The sequence below is a fragment of the Vipera ursinii genome (assembly GCF_947247035.1).
Source record: "Vipera ursinii genome assembly, chromosome: W".
NCBI classification, from domain to species: Eukaryota; Metazoa; Chordata; class Lepidosauria; order Squamata; family Viperidae; genus Vipera; species Vipera ursinii.
The window spans coordinates 5,618,152-5,639,079 of record NC_139522.1 but is presented as its reverse complement, the minus strand read 5'-3'; the positions used below and the strand labels follow the sequence as shown (position 1 = coordinate 5,639,079).

At 46.7% G+C, this 20,928-nt stretch overlaps 2 protein-coding genes across 2 annotated transcripts in view; one reads left to right on the top strand and one right to left on the bottom strand.

The window, feature by feature from the left end:
* LOC310648201 (uncharacterized protein) overlaps positions 1-5,350 on the top strand; it is a 79,883-nt gene extending 74,533 nt beyond the window's left edge. Inside the window, exon 2 of the mRNA XM_083375950.1 lies at positions 5,282-5,350. The gene's annotated coding sequence lies outside the window, so the exon portion shown is untranslated. The remainder of the gene's footprint in view (positions 1-5,281) is intronic.
* LOC310648202 (septin-7-like) overlaps positions 1-20,928 on the bottom strand; it is a 688,898-nt gene that overhangs the window by 249,278 nt on the left and 418,692 nt on the right. The window lies entirely within an intron of this gene.

The window sequence follows — 20,928 nt, the reverse complement described above, 5'->3', positions numbered from 1 at the left end:
CAAGCGCCGGTGTTGCCTGGGCTTCTGCCCGGCTCACTTGCTTGCGGAAAAGAGGCTGCTTGCTAAATGAGCTGGGCAGCAGCCCGGGATCAGCGTTTCTGAGCGGGATTTCTAAGCGCGACTCAGCTGATCCCGGGCTCCTGCCCGGCTCACTTGCCTGCGAAAAAGAGGCTGCTTGCTAAGTGAGCCCGGGATCAGCTGAGTCGTGCTCAGAAATCGCGCTCAGAAACGCTGATCAGGGCTCCTGCCTGGCTCACTTGCTTGCGGAAAATAAACTGCTTACTAAGTGAGCTGGGCAGCAGCCTGGGAACAGCGTTCTGAGCGTGGCTTCTGAGCGCAACTCAGATGATCCTGGGCTCACTTAGCAAGCAGTCTCTTTTCCGCAAGCAAGTGATCCGGGCAGGAGCCCGGGATCAGCTGAGTCGCGCTTAGAAATCTCATTCAGAAAAGCTGATCCCGGGCTCCTGACTGCTGAGACTTCGGATTTGAGCCGCGGACCAGAGGAGAATACCGCTGATCAGGTGGGAGGCTGGGACTCCGGATCCGACGCCGCCAGCCAGCTGGAAGCCCCGGCAGGCAGCCCCACTGCCACGGAACAGCCGGGAGCATCGGCAACCTTCTCTCATGGCCGCCAGTCACCTGGGAGTGCTGGTGCTTTTGAGCAGGAGCAGCTGTCAAGCCCCGGGCTCCCAGCTGACTGGCAGCCCCCAGAGAAGGTTGCTGACACTCCTGGCTGTTCGGCGGTGTCGGGGCCACCCACCGGGACTTCCAGCTGGCTGGCGTCGTCGGATCCGAAGTCCCAGCCTCCCAGCTGATCAGCGGTGTTCTCCTTTGGTCCGCGGCTCAAATCTGGTGTCTCAGCCTCCCAGCTGATCAGCGGAGCAACGAGCAGCTGGCAGGCCAGGTAGCCGGGTTGCTGCATTGATCCCCCCCTTGGTTGATTGTTGAGCCCGGGGCTTGATAGCCGCTCCTGCTCGAAAGGCAGGGTTTGGAGGCCGGCGAGGCGCTCGCACGGGGCTCTCCCAGGACTGGCGGGCGATGGGGAGGAGCAGGCTGATTGCCTTACAGGTACCTGGGACTCCGACGCGCCTTCCCGCCCATGTGTGCCCCAAAGAAGCGCCATTCAGAAGTCAATCCGGTTGCTGCACAAGAAGTCCCTGGGGAGGGTGGGGCCTCGCTCTGCGCGTGCCCTCTGTAGGGTTCCTGCAGGCCGCTGCCAAGCAGCATGCTTTCTGGCAGCAAGTGAGCTGGGAAGAAGAGGAGCACGGGGGTGGGGGTGGGGGTGAGGTGGCGGGGGAGGCAGGGGGAGGAAGGCGACGCCGCATACCACCAGCCAGGTGCTCACGTACCACTAGTGGTACGTGTACCACCGGTTGAAAAGCCCTGGCTTAGGCTCTGCATGGACTTTAAAGGTCTCAATGGGGTGAGTGTACTGTTAAGGAATTTGTTGTGCAGAGGTCTCCTTGTGCTACCAAAGAGTTGCACAGACAAGGAAGGGTACTGAGAGCAGTAAAAGTCACACACAGGAGTACACTGAGTTGTAAAAGCAAAAAGTATTTTACTTTTGAGGTGGTGTAAAAACAAAAATGCACAGTCAAAAATAAACAGTCCAACTCATAAACAATAGCAACAGTCCAAAGAGTAATCCAAACTACAAAGTCTTCTTACCGGTCCAGAGGTCAATACACAGTTCAGGTAACAGAGCAAAAACAGTAACAGTAGAGAGCAGTGAATTCAGAGAGAGAGAGAGAGAGAGAAGCTACGTTCCTAGCTTCCTCTTATGGCCATGAGAACACTTACACACCCATTGGCCAATTAACAACTTAAAGACATAGTATTATGGTTAATATATTTTCAACCCAACATTGTAGGCTAACACCATATGCCTAACATTCTCCCCTTTGGGTAGAATAATATATAACCCTTACAATCTTATGCACATTCTTTCACAATTAGCATTGTGTTTCACAGCACTTTGTACCTTCGTAAAATGGTCTGCAATATTTACATCAGATGGGCAATACTCTAGCTGTATTAATTTATCTTTGATACATTGTCTGACATTTAAATAACGAAGATCAGTATGTTTAGATCTTGTTCTTACTGCAGCAGTTAGCCATCTTTATTGCAGCTTGATTGTCCTCATATACAATGAATGGATCATTTACATTTAAACCCATATCTAACAATAATTGTTTGTACACTAGCAGTTCTGTACATAACACTGATAGACATGAAAATTCAGCCTCCATTGTAGATAAGCTTATGTGTTTTTGTCTAATGGACTTCCATCCAATCAAAGAATCTCCCAACATTATAGCCAACCCTGAGGTAGATTTACGAGTGCTTGTATCAGAGGCAAAACTCGCATCTACATATGCAGTGAGGATTAACTCATGATTTGGCTCTAAATATAACGAGTAGTGAATAGTTTGCTTCAAATACCTTAATACTCGTTTAGCTGATTGCCAGTGTCTAACAGTTGGATTATTGTTCTACCTAGCCAATTGGTTTACACAGTAAGAAATATCAGGTCTAGTCCAATTACTAAGATACATAAGACTTCCTATCAAAGATTGGTACATAGTCTTATCAAATACAGGACTCTCAACATTAGTGTCCTTAAAATCCATAGCCATCGGAGTTTTTGCTGGTTTACACATTTCCATATTGTATCTCTTTAATAACTGAGATATTTTACTGGCTTGCGACACCTTAAAACCCCTATTTGTTTTCACAATATCTAACCCCAAATATTGGCTTATTTCCCCAAGTTTTCTAATTGTGAATTTAGTTTGCAATCTTGAAATGATGGTTTGTGCTTCTAACTCAGTTTTTGTTATTATTGCAATATCAACTGTGAATAATAAAATAAAAGATAATGCTCTGTTGTGTTCTCTTCTAAACAAACAAGGATCAGCATTACTGGCTACAAAACCTATTGCACTCAACTCATTAACTAAACATGTATTCCACTCATAGCCTGATTGTTTCAATCCATAGAGGCTTTTCTTTAATTCCCAACAATCATGGTTTCTATCATTGGTCAATCCTGGTGGCATTCTTAAATAAATAGTATGTTGCAATGGAGCATGTAAATATGCAGTTTCAACATCTACATGGGTAACCATATATTGGTTTTTAGCTGCCCACACTAAAGCTGCTCTTAAAGTAGTTGCCCTCAGACTGGGTGCAAACACCTCGTCATAATCCTCAGTAGTTTGGGCAAAACCTTGTGCAACCAAACGTGCATTATGGGTTATGGTCCCATCTACACCCTTCTTTCCCCTTCATGGATTACTGCCTTGTCGTGGCGAAGAGGCTTGCGTAATTCAATGAAGCTATGAGCTATGCCGTGCAGGGCCACCCAAGCAGAGAGTTCTGACAAAACGTGATCCACTGGAGAAGGAAATGGTAACCCACTCCAGTATCTTTGCCATGAAAACCCTATGGACAGTACCAAAAGGCAAAACGATATGACGCTGGAAGATGAGCCCCTCAGGTCGGAAGGCGTCCAATATGCTACTGGGGAAGAGCAGAGGGCTAGTACTAGTAGCGCCAGAAAGAATGAAGCGACTGGGCCAAAGCCGAAAGGACGCTCAGCTGTGGATATGTCTGGTGGTGAAAGGAAAGTCCGATGCTGTAAAGATTTTTTCTCCATAGGAACCTGGAATGTAAGATCCATGAATCAAGGAAAGCTGGACGTGGTCAAACAAGAGATGACAAGACTAAACATTGACATCTTAGGTATCAGCGAACTAAAATGGACAGGAATGGGTGAATTTAATTCAGATGACCATCAGGTACACTACTGCGGGCAAGAATCCCTCAGAAGAAATGGAGTAGCCTTCATAGTCAATAAAAAAATAGGAAAAGCAATACTGGGATACAATCCTCAAAATGACAGAATGATCTCTTAAACTGAAGAAAGTAGGGAAAAGCACCAGGCCAGTCAGGTATGAATTAAATCATATCCCTGTTGAATATACAGTAGAGGTGACAAATAGATTTAAGGAATTAGATCTGATAGACAGAGTGCCTGAAGAACTATGGACAGAGGTTCGCAACATTGTACAACAGGTAGCAACCAAAAACATCCCAAAGAAAAAGAAATGCAAGAAAGCAAAATGGCTGTCTGAGGAAGCTTTGCAAATAGCTGAGGAAAGGAGGGAAGCGAAAGGCAAGGGAGAAAAAGAAAGATATGCCCAATTAAATGCAGAATTCCAAAGAATAGCTAGAAGAGATAAGAATGCCTTCTTAAATGAACAATGCAAAGAAATAGAAGAAAACAATAGAATAGGGAGGACCAGAGATCTTTTCAAAAAAATTGGAGAGATGAAAGGAACGTTTCATGCAAAAATGGGCATGATAAAGGACCAAAATGGCAGGGACCTAACAGAGGCAGAAGAGATTAAGAAGAGGTGGCAAAATTACACAGAAGAACTATACAAGAATGAGGTTAACGTCCCTGATAATCACAATGAGGTGGTCACTGACCTCGAGCCAGACATCCTAGAATGTGAAGTGAAGTGGGCCTTAGAAAAGCTGAGCAACAACAAAGCTAGTGGAGGTGACAGTATTCCAGCTGAGCTATTCAAAATCTTAAAAGACGATGCAGTAAAAGTGCTACACTCAATTTGCCAGCAAATTTGGAAAACTCAACAGTGGCCACAGGATTGGAAAAGATCAGTTTACATTCCAATTCCAAAGAAAGGCAGTGCCAAAGAATGTTCAAACTATCGCACCATTGCACTCATTTCTCATGCTAGTAAAGTTATGCTTAAAATTCTACAAGCTAGACTCCAGCAGTATGTGGATCGAGAACTACCAGAAGTACAGGCAGGATTTCGAAGAGGCAGAGGAACTAGAGATCAAATTGCTAACATACGCTGGATCATGGAGAAAGCTAGAGAGTTCCAGAAAAACATCTACTTCTGCTTCATTGACTATGCTAAAGCCTTTGATTGTGTGGATCATAACAAACTCTGGCAAGTCCTTAAAGAGATGGGCATACAAGACCATCTTATTTGTCTCTTGAGAAATCTATATGCGGGCCAAGAAGCAACAGTGAGAACTGGACACGGAACCACTGATTGGTTCAAAATTGGGAAAGGAGTCCGGCAAGGCTGTATACTGTCACCTTGCCTATTTAACTTATATGCAGAGCACATCATGAGAAAGGCAGGGCTAGATGAATCAAAAGTTGGAATTAAGATTGCTGGAAGAAACATCAACAACCTAAGATATGCAGATGATACCACTCTCATGGCAGAAAGTGAAGAAGAACTAAAGAGCCTCTTGTTGCAGGTGAAGAAGGAGAGTGCAAAACTTGGGTTGAAACTAAACATTAAGAAAACCAAGATCATAGCATCCAGACCTCTCAATTCCTGGCAAATAGATGGGGAAGAAATGGAGGTAGTGACACATTTTATTTTCCTGGGCTCCAAGATCACTGCAGATGGGGACTGTAGTCAAGAAATTAAAAGACGCTTGCTCCTCGGGAGGAAAGCCATGGCAAATCTAGACAGCACACTAAAAAGCAGAGACATCACCCTGTCAACAAAAGTGCGTATAGTCAAGGCTATGGTCTTTCCAGTTGCAATGTATGGCAGTGAAAGTTGGACCATAAGAAAGGCTGAGCGCCAAAGAATTGAAGCCTTTGAACTATGGTGCTGGAGAAGACTCCTGCGAGTTCCTTGGACTGCAAGGCGATCAAACCGGTCAGTCCTAGAGATGATCAACCCTGACTGTTCTTTAGAAGGCCAGATCCTGAAGCTAAAACTCAAATACTTTGACCACCTAATGAGAAGGAAGGACTCACTGGAGAAGAGCCTAATGCTGGGAAAGATTGAGGGCAATAGAAGAAGGGGACGACAGAGAATGAGGTGGCTGGATGGAGTCATTGAAGCAGTAGGCGTGAGTTTAGATGGACTCCAAAAGATGGTAGAGGACAGGAAGGCCTGGAGGAACATTGTCCATAGGGTCGCGATAGGTCGGACACGACTTCGCAACTAACAACAACAAACACCCTTCTTTATTTTATATATCCATTTGCAACCTATAGCTTGCTCACCAGGTGGCAGTTTTGCTTTCTCATAGACCTTAAGATCCTGCAAAGACTTCAACTCCCTGTTCATTGCAGCTTTCCATGATGCCTGTTCCTTTTAATTTAATTTAATTTAATTTAATAACATTTATATACCGCCCTTCTCCCTGAGGACTCAGGGCGGTTCACAGGGCAGAATAAAATAGTGAATACAAACATTAAAAAAGATTAAACAAATTGCCCTAATTAAAACAGTATAAATACAACACTAAAAACCCCCAGAAAAGTTAAAAAAAACAAAAATAAAATAACCCCAACACTCCCCCTCAGGCTAGGCCGGCTTGTACAAACAGAAATGTCTTAAGATCGCGACGAAAGGAGCGAAGATCGGGCGCCATCCGGAGCTCAACCGGTAGCTGATTCCACAGCTCCGGAGCGCCCACAGAGAAGGATCTCCCCCTGGGGGCCACCAATCGACATTCTCTGATCGGTGGCACCCTGAGGAGGCCCTCTCTGTGGGAACGCACAGGGCGCAGGGAGCTTGATGCCGGCAGCAGATGTTCCCTGAGGTACTCCGGCCCCATGCCATGGAGTGCTTTAAATACCGTTACCAGTACCTTGAATCTCACCCGGAAGACAACTGGCAACCAATGCAGCTCACGGAGCAGAGGCGTAACGTGGGAGTATCGGGAGACTCCCAACACCACTCTCGCGGCTGCATTCTGTACCAGTTGGAGCTTCCGAGTAGTCCTCAAGGGCAGCCCCATGTAGAGAGCGTTGCAGTAGTCCAGACGAGAGGACACGAGCGCATGAGTGACCGTGCATAAATCGTCCCGGCTAAGATAGGGCCGCAACTGACGCACCAGGCGAACCTGTGCGAAGGCCCCCCTAGTCACGGCTCCTATATGGTCTTCCAAAGTGAGCCGTGAATCTAGGAGGACCCCCAAGTTGCGAGCCCTATCTACGGGGGGTAATAGTTCACCCCCCATAACTAGAGGTGGAATGTCCGAATAAACCCGGGACGAAGGTATGCAAAGCCACTCAGTCTTGTCGGGGTTGAGCTGGAGTCTGTTCCTCCCCATCCAGACCCGAACCGCCTCCAGGCAACGGGACATCACGTTGAGGGCATCACTGGGGTGGTTTGGGGTCGAAAAGAAAAGTTGGGTATCATCAGCGTACTGATGGTACCCAACTCCAAAGCCACGAATGATCTCACCCAGCGGCTTCATGTAGATGTTGAACAGGAGAGGCGAGAGGACCGACCCCTGAGGAACTCCACAAATGAGAGACCTCGCGGTCGACCTCTGCCCCCCTGCCAACACCGACTGCGAACGTCCCAAGAGATAGGAGGAGAACCACTGTAAAACTGTGCCTCCCACTCCCAATCCCCTGAGACGCCGCAGCAAGATACCATGGTCGATGGTATCGAAAGCCGCCGAGAGGTCTAATAGGACTAGGACAGAGGAATGCCCCCTGTCCCGAGCCCTCCAGAGATCATTCACCAGCGCGACCAATGCCGTCTCCGTGCTGTACCCGGGCCTGAAACCCGATTGGTACGGGTCTAGATAATCCGCTTCATCCAGGACCAAAGGGAGCTGATGCGCCACCACACTCTCAACAACCTTCGCAAGAAAGCGAAGGTTGGAGACAGGACGAAAGTTGTTCAATACAGCCGGGTCCAGGGCAGGCTTCTTGAGGAGAGGCCTCACCACCGCCTCCTTCAAGACGGCGGGGAAGATACCCTCACTCAAAGAGGCCGATATAACTGCCTGGAACCAGCTGCGTGTCCTCTCCCGGGCTGCATAAACCAGCCAGGAAGGGCACGGGTCCAGTAAACATGTGGTGGTGCTCAGCCTCCCCATGATCCTGTCCACTTCCTCCGGAGTTACAGAATCAAACTCCTCCCAGATGATATCGACAAGACCACCCGTGTCCTGATCGTCAGACTCTGCCCAGTCAGAGTCCAAACCGGTCCGAATCCGAGCGATTTTGTCCGACAGATGTTGGTTAAACTCCTCGGCACGTCCCTGCAAGGGATCCTCCCTCACCTCCTGATTTAGGAGGGAGCGAGTCACCCTAAACAGGGCGGCCGGGCGATTATCTGCGGACGCAATAAGGGTGGCGAAGTGGTTAGACCTCGCCTCCCTAATTGCAGCGAGATAAGACCTAATATAGGCTCTTAGTCGCAATCGGTCGGGTTCGGATCGGCTGGACCTCCAACCGCTCTCTAGGCCCCGTCTCCGACGCTTCATCTCCCGGAGCTCCGCAGAGAACCATGGAGCCCGACGGGATCTGCGCCGGGTCAGGGGCCGCAAGGGTACAACTCGGTCAAGAGCCTCAGTGGCCGTCCTTTCCCAGGCCTCCACTAGGGCCTCGGCCGAGCTGTGAGTGAGGGAGGCAGGTGGGGACCCCAGCGCCGTCTGGAACCTTTGGGGATCCATTAAGCGTCTGGGGCGGTACCATTTGAGTGGTTCCAAACCCCCACGGCGGGGGGTGGCAAAACGGAAGACCAGCCGCAGGAGATGATGATCGGTCCATGACAGGGGCATAATAATTGGAGAGCCCCCACCAAGATCATCTAACCACCGTCCAGACAAGAAAACAAGGTCAAGGGTGTGGCCTCCTTCATGAGTCGGTCCCGTAATTACTTGCGTCAGGTCCATGGCCGTCATGGAGGCCATGAACTCCCGAGCTAACTCAGATGATCCTCCCAGCGATGGTAGGTTAAAGTCCCCCAAAACTATAAGTTTCGGGAACTCAACCACCAGCCCCGAGAGGACATCAAGCAGCTCAGGCAGGGCTGCTGCTGCGTGACTAGGCGAAAGGTACACCAGCAGCAAGCCCAACTGCGCACCAGGGCCGCATCTCAAAAAGAGAGACTCACACCCGACTGTCTGGGGAACGGTGGCCTCCCGCGGACACAAGGTCTCCCTCACAACAACAGCCACTCCCCCACCCCTACCCTGAGCCCGAGGCCGGTGCAGCACCCGGAAACCTGGTGGGCAAAGATCAACCAGAGGAACACCGCCCTCTGGGCCCAACCAGGTCTCCGAGATGCAAGCCAGGTCAGCCTGCTCACCCTCGACCAAGTCTCGAACGAGAGGAGCCTTATTAACGACCGACCTGGCATTCAAATACACCAGCCGGAGATACATCCTGATCTCATCATAGTTAGAAGGTACTGAACTAACTTGACATATTACATTGGCTTCATAGCGATCAGGTGGACGTCTGATGCGCGTTGAACGCCAAGGAATTACAGGGCTTTGAATTTCTGACTCCTTTCCTTCCTCTGATTCATCTATTATCTCCCCTATCTCCTCTTCATCTTTTATATTTACAGGAGATGTATTATCATTACTAGTTACATTATCAAGGGAGTCCTCAAACACTAGAGGATCAGTATTAACAGTTTCTTGCTCTAGTCTATCCCAACCAACGTGCTCAAGGAATTTTGCACTAGAACTATTATATACATTAGTTGTGCCCTGTTCCCAGAAACGATAGGATCTATGGTTAGCTTCGTAACCTACAAAGTATAATTGCCTAGCCCTATGTTGGGCTTTACTCCTGAGTTGTGCAGGAATGTGGACCCAAGCTGGGGTGCCAAACGTGTGCAGGTAATCAAGGTTTGGTTTTTTTACCATGCCATATTGTGTATGGTATTTTACCAGTAGAGGTATTAACAACTATATTCAGAACATGGTTTGCACATTTTGCTGCCTCCCCCCACAGTCGATCTGTTAAGCCAGAATCTCTTAACATGGTTCTCATCATGGCTTGTAACGTTTGCCCACGTCTCTCAACAAATGCATTATGTTGAGGCCTATAAGGGGCTGAACGTTTATGCTCAATGCCAGCTGATTGTAGCATATCAACAAAGTGCTTGTTTGTAAATTCAGTGCCATTATCAGTAATTATGCACTGAACCTTTCTCTTTGTTTTCTTCTCTACAAATTTCAGCCAGTTTGCAAATTGTTGGAAAGTGTCTGCCTTTGACTTAAGCAGATAACAAAATCCATATCGAGAGTAGTGGTCCAATATACTTAAAATATAACATGACCCTCCTAAACTTGGCTTCATGGGTCCAATTAAATCAGCAAACACAACTTCCAAAGGAACAGTTGTTTTGAAGCTGTTTAACCTGTTTGCAGGAGTTGCCTTACTCTTTTCCTGATTACAGGCATTGCAATTCAGATACTTACTACATGGCTTCAGTTTAATTCCTTCTACTAACTCAACTGTTTTACGTAGTGAGTTAAAGTTTACATGCCCTAACCGCCTATGCAATAAATGTATACATTCGTCATGTGGCTTCTTGTTCTCACATATCGAGTTAGCTTTTACTGTACTAACCTGGTTACTTGTGAGAACGAATAAACCATTTTTCAAATTAGCAGTTACACAGGTTCCATTCCTCTCAATAGTGCATTGCTTCCCTCTGAATGTTACCACAAACCCAACTTTAACCAATTCCCTTACAGATAACAGGTTGAATCTTAGTTTAGGTATATATAACATAGGTAACTGTTCATCAATGCATGGACAATAGGAATTACCTTCACCACAGGCCTTCATCTTCCAACCATTGGCCAATGAAACATATTGGTTGCTGTTTTTCATATTAATAAACCTCTTTTTCTCTTTAGTAATGCATTGTGAAGCCCCACTATCAACAACCCACAATTCATTATTTCTGGATGTTGATTCACCAGAAATAGCCAAACCAATGCTCTTCTTAGCCTTCCCACTGCTATTTACATTCTGTTTTCTTCCCTTTCTACAGAATTTGGCTATATGCCCTCTAGCCCCACAAGAATAACATTTCTTGATATTGTAAGCAGTAGTGAATGGCTGCTCCTCTCGTGGCTGTGTCTCTCTCAGCTGGTCTCTGTCACGCCTCCTTCTGGACTCTTCAAGCAGTCTCCCAGTAATGTTAGTCAAAGTCAGTTCCTCTCTGGTCAGGACTTCCAAAGAAGAAACATACCCATCATAACTCTCATCCAAAGATGACAGAATAATGTAGACCTGATGCAACTCTGAAAAAATCAGCTCCTTTTCATGAAGCTCTTGGAAAGTTGCCTTCATGTAATTTAAATGGGTCAGCATATCTCCATTCTTCTGCAGACGAGCCCTAAACAGCTTACGTGCAAGGTGTATATGTGCACCCACACTATCTCGAACATAAAGCCTTCGCAAAACGCCCCAACACCTAGCAGCAGACTCCTCACCACGAATATGGACAAGCTGCTGGTCATTCAGTGTTAGCCCAATAATGCAAAGAGCTTTCTCATTGCTACGTTTAAAGTTGTCTATCTTCTTTGCATCCTCTTCGTCATCTGGATCCCAAGCAGTAGTATCTGGTGGGTTATTTACAACAGTCCATAGTCCTTCCTTGCGCAAAAGCAAGCAGCATTTCGTGGACCAGGAAACATAGTTTGTCCCATCCAACCGGGTTATCCAGGAGATGCCTGACAACAGTTCTTGTGCCATTTTACACCAAATAGCTAACACAAACTCAGCTAGGATACTGTGTGTACTAACTCTCAGTACAGGCCTGGGCCCATAACCAGTGTTAAGGAATTTGTTGTGCAGAGGTCTCCTTGTGCTACCAAAGAGTTGCACAGACAAGGAAGGGTACTGAGAGCAGTAAAAGTCACACACAGGAGTACACTGAGTTGTAAAAGCAAAAAGTATTTTACTTTTGAGGTGGTGTAAAAACAAAAATGCACAGTCAAAAATAAACAGTCCAAGTCATAAACAATAGCAACAGTCCAAAGAGTAATCCAAACTACAAAGTCTTCTTACCGGTCCAGAGGTCAATACACAGTTCAGGTAACAGAGCAAAAACAGTAACAGTAGAGAGCAGTGAATTCAGAGAGAGAGAGAGAGAGAGAGAGAGAGAGAGAGAGAGAGAGAGAGAGAGAGAGAGAGAGAGAGAGAGAGAGAAGCTACGTTCCTAGCTTCCTCTTATGGCCATGAGAACACTTACACACCCATTGGCCAATTAACAACTTAAAGACATAGTATTATGGTTAATATATTTTCAACCCAACATTGTAGGCTAACACCATATGCCTAACATGTACACCCTTCCCTTAATGAAAGACTTGTTAGCCCATCTGGCGAAAGGGCGAATTTTTACCAAATTAGACCTAAGCGAGGCATACTACCACGTGAGGATAAGAGAAGGTGATGAATGGAAAACTGCTTTCAACAGCCCTCTGGGTAGCTATGTTTAAAGTTATGCCCTTTGGATTACAAGGAGCTCCTGCCAAGTTTATGCAACTGATTAATCAAGTGTAGCCTTGTGCTTACACTTCAAAAAAGTTCACTGACACAGAGCGGAGGTGGGCCATTTGGGAGAAAGAAGCCTTTGCAATTAGATGGGCTTTGCTAATGTGGCATCATTTCCTGGAAGGGAGCAAGGTGCCTTTTGAAGTATGGACTGATCACAAAAATTTAGAGGCATTGAGAACTCCCCATAAACTGTCTCCTAAACAGGTACGCTGGGCGCAATATTTTAATCATTTTAATTTCACCCTGAAATATTTGCTGGGGGAAATTTCTTAGCTGATGCCCTCTCCAGATTACCCCAATACAAAAGCCAACGTGAACAAGTCGTAGATTCTATTATGCACCCACCTCAAGTTATTTCTCAAATAACTTCCCAGAGTCGCCAATCTGCAAAGACTTTTAACCCTGATGATCCTTTGACAAAGAAGTTAAAACAAGAATTGATTACTGACCTAAATCATTCAGACTCCAAGCACTACAAGCACTACAACACAGTCATGATGTTAAACAAGCTGGTCATTTTGGTTACCTAAAGACACTACACTTTATCCGGAGGCAATTTTGGTGGCCAGGCTTAAAGAAGGATGTGGAGAACAATGTAAAAAGCTGTGCAGTCTGTGCTACCTAGAAAAGAATCCCAGGAAAACCACCTGGGCTATTGCAGCCTGTTGCAGATCCTTCCCAACCATAGGAAAAGATTGCTATGGATTTTATCGTCGAATTACCTGAGAGTAGAGGAAATACAGTAATATGGACTGTGATTGATCTATTTTCAAAGCAGGCTCATTTTATTGCCTGCTCTGGCCTCCCTTCTGCCCAGAAGTTGGCTAAGTTGTTCCTTAAGCATATTTACAGACTACACGGCATGCCAAAGTGAATAATTTCTGACAGGGGGGTGCAGTTTGTGGCCAGGTTCTGGAGGGACTTTCTAAAATTAATTGGTTCTACGCAAGGACTGTCATTGGCTTTTCGCCCGTCTAAGAATGGGGTGGCTGAAAAAGCGAACACATTGGTGGAACAATATCTTAGATGCTATGTGGATTACCAACAGACAAACAGCAGCTAGGGAGAGGACACGAGGCTGGTTCCAGGCGGTGATATCTGCTTCTTTGAGTGAGGGTAATTTCCCCACCGTCTTGAAGGAGGCGGTGGTGAGACCCCTCCTCAAGAAGCCTGCCTTGGACCCAGCTGTGTTGAACAACTTTCGTCCAGTCTCCAACCTTCGCTTTCTTGCGAAGGTTGTTGAGAGTGTGGTGGCGCATCAGCTCCCTCTGGTCCTGGATGAAGCGGATTATCTGGACCCGTACCAATCGGGTTTCAGGCCCGGGTACAGCACGGAGACGGCATTGGTCGCTCTGGTGAATGATCTCTGGAGGGCTCGGGATAGGGGATGTTCCTCTGTCCTAGTCCTATTAGACCTCTCAGCGGCTTTCGATACCATCGACCATGGTATCCTGCTGCGGCGTCTCAGGGGATTGGGAGTGGGAGGCACAGTTCTTCGGTGGTTCTCCTCCTATCTCCTGGGACGTTCGCAGTCGGTGTTGGCAGGGGGGCAGAGATCGGCCCCTAGGTCTCTCGTTTGTGGAGTTCCTCAGGGGTCGGTTCTCTCGCCTCTCCTGTTCAACATCTACATGAAACCGCTGGGTGAGATCATTCGTGGTTTTGGAGTTGGGTATCATCAATATGCTGATGATACCCAACTTTTTATTTCTACCCCAAACCACCCCAGTGATGCCCTCGCTGTGATGTCCCGTTGCCTGGAGGCGGTTCGGGTCTGGATGGGGAGGAACAGACTTCAACTCAACCCGGACAAGACTGAGTGGCTGTACATTCCGGCATCCCGGGACATTCAAATTGTTCCATCCCTTTCTATGGGGGGTGAGTTGTTACCCCCCGTGGATAGGGCTCGCAACTTGGGAGTCCTCCTAGATTCACGACTTACCTTGGAAGATCATGTAGCAGCTGTGACTAGGGGGGCTTTCGCCCAGGTTCGCCTGGTGCGCCAGTTGCGGCCCTATCTGGACCGGGATGCCCTGTGTACGGTCACTCATGCGCTCGTGACCTCTCGCCTTGACTACTGTAATGCTCTCTACATGGGGCTTCCCTTGAAGACCACTCGGAAGCTCCAACTGGTACAGAATGCGGCCGCGAGAGTTGTCTTGGGAGTTTCCCGGTACTCCCATGTTACACCTTTACTCCGCGAGCTACATTGGTTACCAGTTGTCTTCCGGGTGAGGTTCAAGGTCTTAGTGATGGTTTTTAAGTCCCTACATGGCATGGGTCCGGAATACCTCGGGGACCACCTGCTGCCGGCGTCAACCCCCCTCCGCCCTGTGCGTTCCCACAGAGAGGGCCTCCTCAGGGTGCCTCCAGTCAGAGAATGCCGGCTGGTGGCCCCCAGGGGGAGGGCCTTCTCTGTGGGCGCCCCGGCCTTATGGAATCAACTGCCGGTGGAGCTCCGGATGGCACCGGATCTCCGCTCCTTCCGGCGCGGGTTAAAGACCCACCTGTTTGAACAAGCTGGCCTGGCCTGATGGGGAGTTAATTTGGGTTTTTAAATATTTGTATATTTTACTGTTTTATCTTGGGCATTAATTTAATTCTATTTTAACTTTTGTAGTTTTGTACTTTTATCATTTGCCCTGTTCACCGCCCTGAGTCCCTAGGGAGAAGGGCGGTATAAAAATTTAATAAAACTGAAACTGAAACTGAAATTGGACTGATCTCCTCCCTGTCACTGAGGTGGCTTATAACAACACTGTACACAGCAGCACTGGATTTATGCCGTTTAAAATAGCCACAGGGAGGGATTTTATCCCGATGCCTGAATACCCCCAGGAACCACCTGCATCTGACTTTAGCTCAATGGGTGTCCACTTGGAAGGAGGTGTGGGACAATGCAAAGAAAGCTTTGAAAAAAGCCTCAGAGACTTACAAAAAACAAGCTGATAAGAAAAGGGCACCTCAAAAGTCATTTCATGTGGGAGAGAAGGTTAACCTTTCCACAAAATATTTAAGATTCAAATTGCCTAGCAAAAAATTGGGGCCAAAATACCTGGGACCTTTTCCCATTGTGCAGATTTTAAACCCAGTGACTGTGGAACTAAGATTTCTTTCACTTTTGGGAAAGATCCACCCAGTATTTCATTGCAGTTTGTTGAAGCCTTTCAGAGATTCTACTCTTAAGACCCCCTCCCAAGAAAGCACCTGGCCCGCTTGTGGTAGCTGGACTGACTCATTACAAAGTGAAGCGTATTCTTGATGCTAGATTGTATAAAGGGAAATTGCAATATTTAGTGCAGTGGAAGGGATATCCGTTATCAGAGGCTACATGGGTGAAGTGTACTGACGTGAAAGCTGATAGGCTCATACGTAAATTTTATGATAAACATCCGAACAAACCGAGGGGGGATTCCTAACTTTTATTCTTGTTTGATTTGCAGGATTTCTCCTTTCTTTTAAGGGGAGCCAAATATCAGTTTGTCTGTAACAAACTGAACTGTAGCCATTTTTCATTTTGTCTTTGTTGGCACATTTTAGTTTAGAGATTTTAGATGAAGGAGGGGGAGGGTGGATGTTAAGTTTCTCAGTTAGGCATAACAATACTTCTGTGTGAGAATCAATTTCAGTCCTGATAACAGTTTTGGCAGGCTGAACAGCTGGGAGGAGAGCCTGCCTTTTGAAATAATTGGTGAATGTGATTTATGACAACAATTTGGGGTGGGAATTGCAACTTGTTACTTTGTAGCATGAGGGAGGGGATTTTAGTCTTGGGTTCACCTATGTAAGTGCCGATAATTTGTTTCCTAAATAAAATGTTCTTTAAGGAAGAAATCTTTGCCTTGAAGTACTTTTAATTGGTTTCATCTATTGGAACCATGACAGAAAGAGTGTATGCCATGGGTGAGGGGTGGTGGTGCTAGGGGTGGATGCAAGAGTCCTGCCAGCTTCTGATGGAGGGGTTTGGTCCTCCTGCACGTGTGACAAGAGGCCACATATTCCTTAATGTCTGCTGTCATCTTGTGTTTTAAAGCTCTTCCATCGTAAATGGGGTTACAATAGCTGCTGGGGCTTCCTTAATGTCACCCATCTGGGTCCTGGAGAAGCGGTTTAGTCATTGCTGAGCTTTTATCCTGGTGATTAAGTCCTGGTGTGGTTGGGTAGCCTCCAGCCTCCCAGTGTGGTGGGTGCTGTTGAGGCTGGAAATGCAATGGCTGTAAAATTGTTACTGGTCCTGGAGTCTGGTGAACCTGAGACTATTCTGGTTTGCAAGAGAGCATCTAGCATCACATTCTTTGAGCCTAGGACGTACTGAATGTAAAAATCAAAGCATAAGAATATTTTAATAGTTGTTTTAGACTTGTTCACTGTTTTTAACTGGGCATGGGTTTAATCTTTTTTTTAATTTTTGTATTGTCTTTTTTATATATGCCCTGTGAACCGCCCTGAGTCCCCACCAAGGAGAAGGGCGGTATATAAATTAAATAAAACTAAACTAAACTAAACTAAACTAAGAAGAATTGGCTCCATTTGATTTGTCTGTATGAAAGCGGCTTGGTCTGTTGCAGGGTGCATAGATTCTTATGGTCTGTGTTGACTTCTATGGGAAAATGTGTGCTTTCCAGAAAGTGTCTCCAGTGTTGGAATGAGGATTTAACGGCCATTAGCTCTTTGTTAAAAATGCCATCATTCCACTCTGGGGCAGTCAAGGCTCTGGAAAAGACAGTGCAGGGCAAGAGGCTGTTTTCTTACTCCCTTTCTTGTAGAACAGCTCTGATGGCAACATCTGAAGCGTCTGTTTGAACCACAATTCTCTTTGATGGATCTGGATGCTGAAGGAGGGTCTGGTGGGCAAAAAGCTGCTCTTTGAATACTGTCTGGTGTGTAGAAGTCCAAGCAAATCTAACTCCTTTGTCAGTTGGGTAAGGGGTTTGACTTTGTGAGCAAAGCTGGGTATAAACCTTCTGTAGAAGTTAGTGGATCCCAGGAAGCACTGCTGAAGTCTACTCTCATAAAAATGCATGCATTTTGCAGCCTATCCATGAGCTCTGTAATCAAAGGCAGTGGGTAGTGGTTCCTGACCATTATTGAGTTTAGGGCTTGGAAACTGTGGACTACACAAAGGGGTGGGGGGCCACCATCACTATTGGTGCCAGGATCTTGCTTCTTGGGTATGAAAAAGGTGGGAGCTGAGGCTGGTCATTGGGATGGTCATATGAATCCCTTTTCAAAATCAATGTCCAAATATTGTTTCAGGGTCTCTTAATTCCTCAGCTGACATTTCATACTGCCTCTTGGTGGTAAGAAACAGATTTATGGCACAATTGCAGTCTCTGTGTGGGGGAAGGACAGATGCTTTTTCCTCCCCAAAGACATCTGCAAAGTCACTGTATTTGCTTGGAAGATTGAGAATCTCTCTGCTAGACTTATGGGGCACCTGTAGGGGGGTCTTGGATGGCCGATAGCGAAGCGAGAGGCAATCAGTGTTGTTAAAAGAAAGAGACAAGAGCAACCAAGATTATGGGAAGGTCCAGATGGCTAGTCACAAAAAGAGTTAATTTTTATGAATGGTTGCCCGTTTTTAATTGCAGTGGCAGGTGGAATGTGTGATGGGACTTTCAAAAGCCATCCTTCAATAGTCTTTACTTGCAAGGGGAACTTCACAGGAAACAATGGAATCTTGAGCTCCTTTACAGCTAGCAGGTTTATCAGAACAGAACAGAACAGAGTTGGAAGGGACCTTGGAGGTCTTCTAGTCCAACCCCCTGCTCAGGCAGGAAACCCTGTATCATTTTAGTCAAATGGTTGTCCAATCTCTTCTTTAAATCTTCCAGCATTGGAGCATTCACAACTTCTGGAGGTAAGTTGTTCCACTGATTGTTCCAACTGTCTGGAAATTTCTCCTTACCGTGTTTCCCCCAAAATAAGACCCGGTCTTATTTTTATTTTTGCCTCCAAAAGAGGCACCAGGTCTTATTTTCAGGGGGTGTCTTTTCCACTCACCTGACGGTGGCGGCACCCACAGTCCCACGTCTTCTGCGGCTGAAGGAGCAGTTTCGTTCTACAACTGAGAATGGAGCTCCGGCCTGCATTTTGCAGTCAGAGGCCTTGATGGAAGGCCTCTGCAGTTGAAACCTGAGCTACAGATTGAATCCATAGCTTGGTTCTCGGCTGCAGAGGCCTTCCAGAAATGCCTGACTACAAATTGCAGGCCGGGGGACACTGCAGGAGAGGCAGGTGTCAATTCATGGTAAGTGGGTGCAGGGCATGTGGGGCAACTCCCCCCCACACGCCCTAGGTTAGTTTTTAGGCATGCGCCTTGCCCCAAATCTAGGGCTTATTTTGGGGGTAGGGCTTATATTAGGCCCACCCACATAAATCAAGCTAGGGCTTATTTTCGGGGTAGGGCTTTTGGGGAAACACGGGTTCTAGGTTGCTTCTCTATTTCCCATCTACTGCTTCTTGTCTTGCCTTCAGGTGCTTTGGAGAATAGCATGACTCCCTTTTCTTTGTGGCCACCCCTAAGATATTGGAACACTGCTATCATGTCACCCCTAGTCCTTTTCATTAAACTAGACATACCCAATTCCAACAACCACTCTTTATGTTTTAGCCTCCAGTCCCCTAATCATCTTTGTTGCTCTTCTCTGCACTCTTTCTAGTGTCTCAACAACTTTTTTACATTGTGGCAACCAAAACTGGATGCAGTATTCCAAGTTTGGCCTTACCAAGGCATTGTAAAGTGGCATTAATACTTCACATGATCTTGATTCTAGCCCTCTGTTAATGCAGCCTAGAACTGTGTTGGCTTTTTTGGCAGCTGCAGCACACTGCTGGCTCATATTTAAGTAATTGTCCACTAGGACTAAGAGATCCCTCTCAAAGTTACTACTACTGAGGCAGGTACCACCTGGCTAGGGTGGACAGGTGATCACTTACCATTTTCTTGTTTATTTTAATTTGTATTCCTAATCTGATTTTTACGGTACTGTTTTTGATTCCCTTTGTGTAAAGACAGATGCAAAAAATGAGTTAAGTAGTTCTGCTTTCTACCTGTTGCTTGTCACCTTCTCCCACTAATGCACTAATTCTTTCCTTGGCCTTCGGAGCAAGGATCGGGCTGCTGGGGGGCTACAAAATCACTCCACAGCCATGGATCTGAGCTCTGGAGGCTTGAAAAAGGCCTCTGCCGCCTGGATCAGCCATGGGGGGGAGCACAAAATCGCTCTGCAACCATAGATCCGGGCGGCAGAGGCCTTTTCAAGGCCACCGGAGCCCGGATCCATGGCTGTGGGGCGATTTTGCAGCCCCCCAGCAGCCTTTTCCAAGCAGCAGCAGGGCTATCCACACGGCGGGTGAGGGGGAAACCTGCCCCACTTGTTCCATGGCCGCTTTCAGCCGAGCCACATTGCAGCAGCATTGGACGCAATACGCGAGGCGGCAAACAGCTGCGTCATGCTGAAACTGGCCTTTTGCGGTTTCCTGCCCAATGCCGCTGGCATGAGGTCATGGAACAAGCCGGGTGGCAGTAACCGGTATACTGGTTCCTTACCTCCAGCCAGCTTGTTCCGCGGCGTCATGGCAGCGGCATTGGGTACGATGGGAAAGGCGGCAAATGGCCACAGCCGGAGGCAAACAGCCAAGTCGCACTGAAAGCAGGCATTTTCTTACCACCGCCTGGCTTGTTGGGTGCAATGCGCAAGGCTGCAAACAGCCACTGGCTAAAACCGAGGGGCCAAAAGGCTGATGGACACAGTTGGCCCCCATGCGCTCGCTGTGTAGGGGTGGCGATGGCGTCAGACAGCAGCCGCCCTGGCCCCTGCATCACCTTGCCCTGCAGCAGTGACACCCCTGCCTCACCCCACAGGACAAGCCTCCTGCCCACCATCCCACCCACCAGAGACCCCTTGGCTCTCTCCCAACCCTGCCTGGCCCCCACAGGCATCCCTCGCCACGAGCAACATCGATTTATATAAAAGGTAAATATATATATATATATATATATATATATATATATATATATATATATATATATATTTATATGTGTGTGTGTGTGTGTGTGTGTGTGTGTGTATATATGTATATATATATATATACACACACACATATATATATACACACACACATATATACGTATCTATACGTATACATATATATATACGTATATACGTATATACATATATACATATACATATACATATACATATACATATACATATACATATACATATACATATACATATACATATATATATATATATATATATATATATATATATATATATATATATACGTATTTACGTATTTATGTGTATATATACGTACACGTTGTTCTGTACCAGACTGCTACCGGCCCTGCAGAAAAGGCAACCCCTTTATAAACGGCAAGAGGCTGGAATGACGTCTGCCAAATTTATTACTACAAAAAACAAACAAGACACGTACCAAGATACAGGAGCTTTGAAACACTATCTGAGCAGTTGCTTTCAGCAAACCAGCCCTCCCCAAACATTCCCTTTATAAAGAGTTCAGGGCGTGGCCTCTCTCTGCCTCCTTCCGAGAAGCCCCACAGCCTTCCTCTGTTT